The following is an 11,330-nucleotide window of genomic DNA, read 5'->3' as shown; positions in this document are numbered from 1 at the left end:
TGGCGAGGCCATGGGACGTAGCAGGTGGCGAGAGCAAGCACTGATAGATGTGTTAGTCAACAGACTGATACAAAATGAAAATGTGTGAAGCAAGAACATATTTTTACAAGCTAGAAAGCTCAAAAACAATGTCAGTTCAAAGGGCCTGAGCATGGAAAGTCAGCCATGAAAGTTTAAGGCTTCGAATGAGGTGCATTTGATTGGCTAAAGCCCAATTGAAATATGATGGCTGGCGGCCAAGAAGAAGAACTTACTGGTGCTCCAGTCCCAATGGCTGGCTTCACATTTAAACCAGACTTTCAGCTGTCATGTATGCAATGTTTTAGCACATCAATGTGGTTCCCTACTTTGGCTATAAATCCATGCCATGATAGTGGTTATAATTCCTTACACAATTACCTTGGATTGTGAGGGCTTTTCTAGACCAACCTGATAATCTGGGGGTGAGGAGGGGCCAGCCCATGCTAGAAGTAGCATGGGCTGTTGCTCCTATCCACACGTCAGATGCAACGGGCTGCAGGAAAGCCCCGTTGCGTCTGCCATTTTTTCTTATGTTTAAAGGAGCCAGATGCGCATAAATGGTCGTGCACTTAGGTAAGTTTTTTTTAAAATCATTCTCCTGCTCCCCTCCACCCCCGGCTCCAATCCCCCCCACTCCCCGCTCTGATCTCCCCCACCGCAGGCTCCGATCCCCCCCTGCCCCTGGCTCCAATCTCCTGCCGATCTCCCCACCCTGCCCCGCTCTCCCCCTGGCTCCGATCTCCCCCCCCGAACTCCTACCCTGCCCCAATGGCTGCAACACTCCTGTGGAGCGCTGCACCCCATCTGCTGCTTTCCCCGGTTACTCACGAGTAATTGCGGTAGCCAGGAAAAGTGGCAGAACGGGCTACATGCTTGCGGTCTTGGGCTCAGCCCAAGACCACAGGAAATACTGGGCCAAAAGTGGTGCCCGTTATCCCGGGGCAAGGGAGGGTTGACCCTGCTTGACCCTGGGATCCCCTGTACATCATCTGGATGCACAGAGGTAAGCCTGGGGTTCACCCCAGGCTAACCCGTGGTCTAACAAAGGCCTGAGCCTCTTGGGGAACAGAACTATTAAGAAAAATAAAATAATGTAAGCTGATCTGAGCCCATGGGATAGAACAGGGTTTAAATAAAATCATTAAATAATAAATGCATAGTTGCATTTTTTCCTTACGTGACTAAGGGCACAATCCTATGCATTTTTAGACAGAAAAAAGTCCTGCACTTCCTCACAAGGCTGCCTTGGGCACTGGGAGTCGTAGGACCTTTTTCTGTCTAAAAATCCATAGGATTGCTCTTGTTGAGGTTCTTCCATGCAGTACACCAAGCCTAAGAGTCTAATTTGCCAGCAGTACAACCTTAAAGTTGTACTGGTGCTAAGCTTGTGACTGAGCAGAGAAGGCAGATGACAGAACAGCCATGTATATTCCCAAGTGTTTGAGATGGTACTACTTATCCACATGACCGAAAGAAGATGACTCACCACGTGTAATTTTACCCAAACAATTGAAGATTCAACTTTTATTTTTTAAAAGAAACTGGTGCAAAAATAAGCATTGCATATAGCTTTACTCAAGTGTTTGGTCATCCATGTCCTTAGTCTATCCCTTTCCTTAGTGCCCCCCCCCCCCGCACTGTTGTCAGTGTTGCACATTCTCTTTCCTTTTGCGTGATTTACCCAACTGCCCAGAGGAAATGTCTTGCTCTAGCTGGATCAGACTCTATGGCCCCATTCAGAAGACACCTTAAATCATAGCTTTGAAATGGCTTTTTGCCTTATTCATCATGGTTAAAGCCATGGTTTAAGGTAGGGGTGTGCACGGACCCCCCGCTCCGCTTCACTTGCAGATCCGCCATTTTTCGGATCTGCCGCTCCGCCCCGTCCCCGCTCCGCCCACTTCCGCTCCGCTCCGCCCGGAGCTCCGGATCCGGATCCGGAGCTCCGTTTCCCCCCCCCCCCATAGGCTTGCATTGAAAGCTAAAAAATTATACAACTTTTTTTCTGTTCAAGTTAGAAACCTCATGTTTGGCACCATGACACCTCATGGGGATATACACACGCACGCCAAGTTTCAAAGCAATCCCATCATCCCCTGATTTTTGGCGAATTTTTGAAAATCGGGCACCCCACACACAACATCCCTGCGAGGTGTGTTAAAAAACACGGGGAAAAGCCCGTTCAGATGAAGAAAGAGAAGTTTCCCAGAATCCCAAGTTACCTGTTTTGCCTATGCCCTCCTCCAACTTTGGGATCATCATGACTGGGAGCTGACTCTGCCCCTCAGCCCTTTGAAAAAGGTATTTTTCCCGCCGATTTTTAAAAAACTTCTAGCCCGCGACCCGTACGATGCAGAAAGTTGAGAGTGGTCTCAAAATGACCCCCATCCATGACTCTCTGTGCACAAGAATTTTCAGAATGATAGCTTAACCCCCCCCCAGTTATCCCCGATTCTTTCCCTCAATGCAATCCTATGGGCGAAAAGCCGAAAACGCAGTTTGAGCCGCGCGGTTGACCCGATTTTCACAAAAATATAGCCCGCGACCCGTACGATGCAGAAAGTTGAGAGTGGTCTCAAAATGACCCCCATCCACGACTCTCTGTGCACAAGAATTTTCAGAATGATAGCTTAAACCCCCCCCCCAGTTATCCCCGATTCTTTCCCTCAATGCAATCCTATGGGCGAAAAGCCGAAAACGCAGTTTGAGCCGCGCGGTTGACCCGATTTTCACAAAAATATAGCCCGCGACCCGTACGATGCAGAAAGTTGAGAGTGGTCTCAAAATGACCCCCATCCACGACTCTCTGTGCACAAGAATTTTCAGAATGATAGCTTAAACCCCCCCCCAGTTATCCCCGATTCTTTCCCTCAATGCAATCCTATGGGCGAAAAGCCGAAAACGCAGTTTGAGCCGCGCGGTTGACCCGATTTTCACAAAAATATAGCCCGTGACCCGTACGATGCAGAGAGGTGAGAGTGGTCTCAAAATGACCCCCATCCACGACTCTCTGTGCACAAGAATTTTCAGAATGATAGCTTCAAAAACAACGTAGTTATGCGCGATTATTTGCCGCAATGCAATCCTATGGCGAAATGTTTTCAAGATGGCGACCGGAGCGCTCCGCCTGAACTCGGAGCTCCGAAAAATGGCCGCTTCTCTTCGCCTTGCTTCTAGGGGGTCCGCGGTCCGCTCCTACTCCGCCTCTGGGTAAGGCGGAGCAGGCCAATCCGCTACTGCTTCTACGCTCCTAATCGGAGCGGAGCACATCCCTAGTTTAAGGTGTCTTTTGAACACGATCTGGCTTTCTGGCTTAACCACCATGGTTAAAGCTGTGGTTTAAGGTGTCTTCTGAACAGGGCCTATGTTAGGCAAATACAGGAACAAATCCAACAGGCAACTCAAGTAAGCAAGCAAAGGATCAAGCACAAAGGTTTCAATCCAGTATGGGATCAGACTAAGGCAGGTGTGGTCAAGACAGAGGTAATGGTCAAAGCACTGTATTACCAGGCAAGTAGGTGGTTTCCAGAAGAGATGTCTGAGACACAGCCAAGGTCAAGCATAAATAAACAGTCAGACACAATACATAGTGAAAGAAGCAGAGTCAAGCAGGAGTGCAAGAGTCAGTAGCATGGCAGTTCAGTCGCCAAATCAAGGATTCAAAGCACTGATAGAAGGTTTATAGAGCTTCCTGAGCCCTAATCAGGGCTCAGCTGCAGTTTGTTGCAAGCAAAAGTCCTCTGGAAAAATTCTCACTCCTTGTTCCCTAGGAATGCTTGTTAATCAAGCACTTCTTCTCAAAGGAGCCCTACTGACCTGCCTCTTGAGGCAATGATGTTCTCTGCCTCAGAGGCTGAACTACTGTCATCCTGTGGGGATGTATTTGCCTTCATGTCCCCCCAGAGCTCAGACTTCCCTGGGTCTTCTGACAGGGGTGATCCCTTGGCGTCATCCATCTCTGGGAGCCCTAGCACCACAGAGGGGGATTCCTCCATCAGAGGGATGACAGGAAGAAGTCAAGGCAAGTAGAAGCTGATGCTCCTTCTCCTGTCAGTGCTCACATGGTCAGAGGGGACAAATGAACAAGCAGTGACAGCAAGATGGAGGAGCATCAGGGCCAGGGGCTCTCTGTAAGAGTGTGAGCCTTGACAGCTGCCCAGTAATGGCTAGCCTAATGCTGGCATGCTTCCCTGTCTAAACTGTTCATTCTTTGAATCTCTTCAAGCACAATATTTGTGGGAAATGTGCTATATAAATAAATTGACATGCCTATACAGTGCAGTCATGTCTGTCTTCATCTTATGAATTGCAATTCAGGAGATGTATCAGAGGTAACCTGCTGCATATCCAATTAGTTTCTTGGAAGATCAAGGTGTACTTGTAATCCCTTTGTTGATAGTTTCCCCAGCGCTACTGAGAACTCCAAAAGGTTCTTAGGCTACTGTTTATAGACTTCAAATCCTACTAATTTCAGTCTGTAGAATTTTTTTGTGTTTTTAAGTGCTTTAATTGTACTTTTGATTTTCTGTTGTAAGCTGCTTTGGGAGTTTATTTAAGGGGCACAATATAAATAAATCTATTAGAGAACAGCAATGGAGGGAGACAGAAGTCTCCAGAGAAAGACTGAGGGCATGTCTACACCAGGGGAGGGAGGGGGAGGATCTTGTGATATGCTGATCATGAGATCCTCCCCCTGGGTTCACACATGGCACGCAACATCCATGGAGGAAGGAGGATGTCATGCCCACCATTTTTTTTTTAGTACACAGGAGCTGGAGCGCATCTGTGCTCCAGCAAAAAAGTAAGTTAAAAAAAGAAGAAGCTCTGACCCCACTCCCCACACATCCCTGATGGCCCTTAATTCCCCCTGTCCCAGCTCCTTCCCTCTGATGACCCCCACTACTCACAGGAAGGAGAGAAGAAGCCAGGATGGGCAGCCACACCACCCGCAGTCCTCAGGATCGTCCCGGGACCATGGAATAAACAGAAAAAAAAGGGTATGGCAATATCCTGGGGAAATGGAGGGATCATCCATCCTTGCTCCTGGGATCCCCTGTGCATCATGTGGATGCACAGGGATGATCCCGGGATGGTCCCTGGGATATCGCCTGGTGTAGACATACCCTGAGAGATTAGGAATGGATGAATCTGTCAATTTTGGTTTCTCTCAGTTTCTCATTTATTCCAGTCCTAACTTCAGTTCATCTCAAACTTGGAGGATTTCACCAATTATCAATTCATTCCAAACTTAGTTGTTGTTGTTTTAAAAAAATGGCATGAAAATTCATTAGGGTTTCTTCTAACGCATACATTTTTGCCTGGTGTGCAACATTTTGCAAGCCATTTTAAAACATTATTTCCCCTAATATCTGCATTTTATATACTCAGTTTGATTGGAGATTTCCATGGCAAGATTTGGAGAAGTGCAAATTTCTAGGGATAATTGAGTTTCAGCTCACAGAGCAGAATTGCAAAATCAGGTTTTAACTGAACAAATTTCTCTCCCATTCCTAGGACAGGTGCCTTACTGCCACTGCCATCCCTCTTCTGACAGTTTGTGAAAATGGAAGGGATGGTGAGGAAAGTAGTCCTCGCTGGCTGGTAAAAATGGTCATGGTGATAAGTAAAAATACCAATATTAATTAATTATATTTATATACCTCTCCATATCTAAAATACATTCCAGAGTGGGGAACTTAGGAATAAAACTGTAAAAAGAAAGAAGATTAAAAACATCAAATTAAAATGGTTCAATTTAAAACAAAGTATCAATAAATACAGTGGCTAGTCAGTTGAGGAATGCTTCCTGGAAAAGAGTTGTTTTCAGGAGGCGCTGGAAGCAGCCTAGTGTTGGTGCTTGCCTGATCTCCAGGAGCAGGGAGTTCCACAGAGAAGGGGCCACCACACAAAAGGCTCTTCTCCTGGTGGATCACATGGAACTGCCAGGAGCATGCCCTCCAATGACCTCAGTGATGGGGCAGGTTGGTAAGGGAGAAGGTGCTGGTCCCAAGTTGTTTAGGGCTTTATACACTAGTACCAAAATCTTAAATTTGGCCCAGTAGCCAATAGACAGCCAGTGTAATTGCCTCAGCAAAGGAGGTACATCCTGAAAAGAGGCAGCTCCCGACAACAGCTGAGCTGCTGCATTCTGCACTAGTAATATGAGGCACTATGTGCAATTCCCCAATTTGGAAAGGGTTGTGTACACCTCATCCTGAGGTGAGGCATTTCAAACTGGTAGAGTTCAAATTTGAAACGTCACCTCCATAACTATGCAGAACACATTTTATGTCAATCTTATTACAGGAATAAACCTTTGAAATGTCCTGTGTGGATGAATCTAGGGCTGAGAACTTTTCAACCCTCCCATCTCAGTTGGATGTGGTTCTCTGCAGGATCCAATTTCGAACATAAAAGCTAACGTCTGTGATTCAGGAATCACTTTTGTCAAACCATCTTTCTACAAAAACCTCATTAAACTGAAAAGACAACACCTGCAACTGGTTGAATCCCATTTACATTTCTCTTTAATAAATTCATTGTTTGGTTTCAGTGTTATCCTAATTAAGATACAGGCCAATCTCCATGAAAAGAGGTGGAAGGCTAGTGATGCAGAGCAGTAAAGCTGGAGATCACCGATGCATGACATGAAGCTGGAGGCGCTGGTGTGGGACAGGAGGAAGGCGGTTTTATGGAGCAGCCGAAGAGACTCCAGGGAGCCATGATGCGCTAGAGAACATTAGGAAGCTATACTGTAGACTGGAAATTACTTGAGAAAGACAGATGGATGGGCTGAACGATAAAGGAGCAAGAAATCTGTGAAATGGCCAGTGGGTGAGAGAATTGGTAGATGGAGACCGTCAGAACAAAAGCCAAAAGTTGGTGTCCATTGGAGCAGAAGCAACAGCTAGAAATCACTGGTGTATGATAGCAGGTGAGCTTTCCAGAAGCTTGATTAGTAGAGCACAACAATTGCTCTGCCTGAGTGGCTCAGCTAAGGCAAATGTTGAAACCTAAATATCATTCAAGTTAGCCAAGAGGCTAGAATATACGTCTTTCATCAGGGCCAGAGATGACAGCCTGAGAATGGGAAATTGCCCTCCATTTCCATATTTGAGTTCAGAGTGCTGAGCCGAAGTGCTGTTGGTGATTCCAGTGACATAGTCTCTTTCTCAAGTGTGTAGGACTCAGAGGATAATGTGATGGGCTTCAGGCACTGGTCACTCTTCCACCTAGGCTGACCATATGAAAAGGAAGACAGGGCTCCTGTATCTTTAACAGTTGTATTGAAAAGGGAATTTCAGCAGGTGTCCTTTGTATATATGGAGAACCTGGTGAAATGCCCTCTTCATCACACCAGTTAAAGCTGCAGGTGCCCTGCCCTCTTTTAAATCACTCTAGTAGAGCTCCTGCAGCTTTAACTGTTGTGGTGAAGACGGAATTTCACCAGGTTCTCTATATATACAAATGACACCTGCTGAAATTCCCTTTTTTATGCAACTGTTAAAGACAGAGGAGCCCTGTCCTCCTTTAGGTCACCCTAATTCTACCACCAGGCAAGAGACACACATTTTACTGTTAGCTAGAGGGAGCAAATTGTGTGGAAATATGGGGATAGGGTGGGAATTTACTTTTCATTAATATCTTCATTTATTTTAAAATGTGTATATCCTGCTTTCCTCTAAAAAAAACCTTCTAGATAGTTTCCATATTTCATAATTAGACCCTAATATTTTTCAATAAACAGCATAACAATAGGAACATAGGATTCCTATTGTTATATCAACTCAGACCATTGATCCATCTAGCTTAGTATTGTCTACACCTGCTTTCTCCAGCTTGGTGTTCTCAGGTTGTGTTAGACTACACATCCCACCATCCCCAGACAGTGCTTTACCACTGACATATGGCACTTCATGGTCAACTTTGCTGGGGGACTGTGCCTATTACTCAAGTATAAAGGTATACTGGATACTACCATGCATATCAACTATCTGTGATCAATCCATTAGTGATTATCCATATTGGCCAGGCAATGTACAAATCCCCTGAAAATGGTGTCAATGTATGCGGATTCCCCACACTTCCATGTGAAAGTGCATGATTGCATATTTTATGCACATTGATCCCAATATATATCAGTCTCAATGGAAAGAATAAATCCTTCTGTTCAGGTTTTTGAATGGATTTTGAGAAGAAGGAATAAATTATGGTAGAGAGCTTAATCTTGACATGTGGAGATTCTGAACAGGGTGGGGTTCTGGCTTCTCCAATCTCCTTTTCCAGCTCAGGGCCTAAGTTTAGGAAAGAGCCTATGAGCTTGCCTTCCTGAAGTCCTAAATTTTTCCCCAAGGGGTTGACAGCATGTGGAAAGCTCAGAAAAGGGAAGGCAAATGTAACAAACTGTGAATGCATTGTGGTTTACAATCTCATTTTCTTAAGCGGAGCCAATGAGTTTGAAGAGTTGCCTAATGACTTTTAACATGTGGTGACAGGCTGTGCTACCATGGCACTTAGTCACCCCAGCTGGCTGGCAAGACTAAGCTGGCAAAGAGGACCTTGTCATGTTCGCTATGTAAAATTCTAGCAACTGTTTACTGAAACTGGAATATCACCCAAGGCTCAGAGACAAATTTACATGGCCCATTTGCCACCACAGAAGTACAATTCATTAGCTAGCAGTGGCCTGGCGCACAGATAGGATGCAAACAGAGCTAATCGTGTGCACATAATATGTAAATGAGCCAGACATTTTCAATGCCAAATATGTTTCTATGGTGGCTATTGATAGTTAGTATGTTCCCAGCCCAGAATTCAACAGAGAGCTATGCAGCTTGCCATGATGAGATAATATTTTAAAGGTTTCCAGTGTGAGCAGATTAGGTCATGAAGTTACAGTGATATTGAATGAGCTCCGCCTACTTTTGATAGATGGCTCTGCTCAAAACAAAATTATGTCAGGGTGCTACAGTAGTGTGTCTTCCTCCCATGAGTGGCTGTAGTGATTCCTACTTCTTTCCACAGCAACAAACTCCATGAACTGTATTCAGTTCACTCTGGCTGCCAAATCCTCAAGATTCTAAAAGCAAAATGCAGTCTCTAGGGTATACATTGCCCAGATAGGAATTCTCCCAGCTACATGAAGACCCCAAACCATTCATATCCCATAGCTATTGGGCATGTTACTGCTTTGCTACTAAAATGCTGAAGCAGGAATGCAGATCATGTGGCTGCAAAAAAAAAGCATATGCTATTTTGGGCTGCATTAATAGAAGTATAGCTTCCAAAACGTGCGAGGTACTGCTTCCCTTCTGTTCGGCACTGGTTAGGCCTCATCTTGAGTATTGCGTCCAGTTCTGGGCACTATACTTCAAGAAGGATGCAGACAAGCTGGATGGGGTTCAGAGGAGAGCAACGAGGATGATCATGGGTCTGGAAACAAAGCCCTATGAGGAGAGACTGAAAGAACTGGGCATGTTTTGTCTGGAGAAGATGGAGGGGAGATATGATAGCACTCTTCAAATACTTGAAAGGTTGTCACACAGAGGAGAGCCAGGGTCTCTTCTCGATCATCCCAGAGTGGAGGACATGGAATAATGGGCTCAAGTTACAAGAAGCCAGATTCTGGCTGAACATCAGGAAAAACTTTCTGACTGTTTGAGCAGTATGACAATGGAACCAATTACTTAGGGGGGTCATGGGCTCTCCCACACTAGAGGCATTCAAGAGGCAGCTGGACAGCCCCAGGTCCCGTTTGCTTTAAGGTAGATCCCTGCAATGAGCAGGGGGTTGGACTTGATGGCCTTATAGGCCCCTTCCAACTCTACTGTTCTATGTTTCTAGGATACTCGGTATGTTCTGATTAGAACTGGGCAATCTCCCTCAGCATCCCAGTTCTTTCCTGGATTATCTAAAGTCTTGGAACGTTTCTTGGCCCATTCCTAATGCTCCCTGTCAGCCCTGCTCTGTTTCTAGCCTTCCCCAATCCTGGTTTCCTTTCTTGACTCTCATAAGCCTTTTCCATAGATCTTACTTCTAGCCTGCTGCTCATATGTCTTTCATTAGGCCCCAAAAACTTATCAACAGAAATTTCCAGGACTATGATTGCAGGGGTGTTACAATTTGTCATGGCTTCCAAGTCCTTACTAAGGGTCCAAATGACATTACTTTAAATCCACATCTAACAGCTACAACTCCCCACCCACCCACGCCGCTGCCCATTTTTAGTTGCAGGGGTCCTGATCTGGACTGGGACCGTAGTGTGGGATGTTGTGCAGGGGGAGGATTTTATCATCTGGATCTGGCCTCCTGTGCCTGCTCTAGCAAAAAACTGGGGAGGAGGGAGCCGTAGCTACTACATACAGATTTAAAGTAATGTCTACTTTGGCCTTAAGTGCACTGAATCTACAATTCTCAGAGAACTTCTCTCCTGTGTTGTTACTGTTGCTGCCGGAAAGTATGTTTGGCAGGCAGGATGTGTATGTATGTGAATTTATATCTGTGAGCCAAGACAAAGATCAAAGGGACTTTGACACAGATAATTAAAAGTTTGTTATTTCTGCTGACTCTTCATCAGTGTTATTTTAAAAATGAGCTAATGCTTATGGGCCCTGGTGGGCTAAAGATGGATTTCATAGCTGCGGAGTGTAATAAGAGTTGAACACAAAGGATCTTACAAGTCAAAACTATAATGATCTGTAAACTAAGAAGCAATATTAATTCAAGTTGAAATAAAAAGATTGCACTTGGCCAAGTAGTCATCACTCACCATGGAAGCTGAATGACCCCTTAACTAAGTGAATCAATCAAGACAAAGGCTGCCAAGGTCAAGGAGTTGCCACACTCTTGGAAGTATTAACAGATGTATTAAAAGTCTGAAGACGAGATCAGCCAAAGCTACCAGCCTGTACAGAGACAATTCCTAATATGAATCGGTGGGGTGGGGTGCTGTGCTGTCAAGTTCTTCAGTGGGAACTGTGAAAATAATCCGTGAAATTTCGCAGTGTGGATGGAGGGGAATTTTACTTCATAACCCACATAAGTACTGTTCAGTGCTTTTACACTAATATAGCTTTCAAAGATATAGCTACAAACTATTCATTGTGTATATGGTTTGCTCAGTAATTAAAAACAAACTAAGAATTTTTTTGAAAGCAAATGAAGGCTTTAGGGTCAAGTGAACTGACCTGACTGGTTGGGTTGGTTGAACCAACTAAAGGGTTATTTATTTTCAGCCTTTCCTGAAAATAAACTTCAGGAACGTCTCTTTACAAGTCACAGGGACTTCAGTAGCCTGGATGATGAATGTA

The sequence above is a fragment of the Elgaria multicarinata genome, chromosome 10, assembly GCF_023053635.1.
Source record: "Elgaria multicarinata webbii isolate HBS135686 ecotype San Diego chromosome 10, rElgMul1.1.pri, whole genome shotgun sequence".
NCBI lineage: Eukaryota > Metazoa > Chordata > Lepidosauria > Squamata > Anguidae > Elgaria > Elgaria multicarinata.
The sequence above is the reverse complement of the archived record's forward strand: the minus strand, read 5'-3'. Positions refer to the sequence as shown.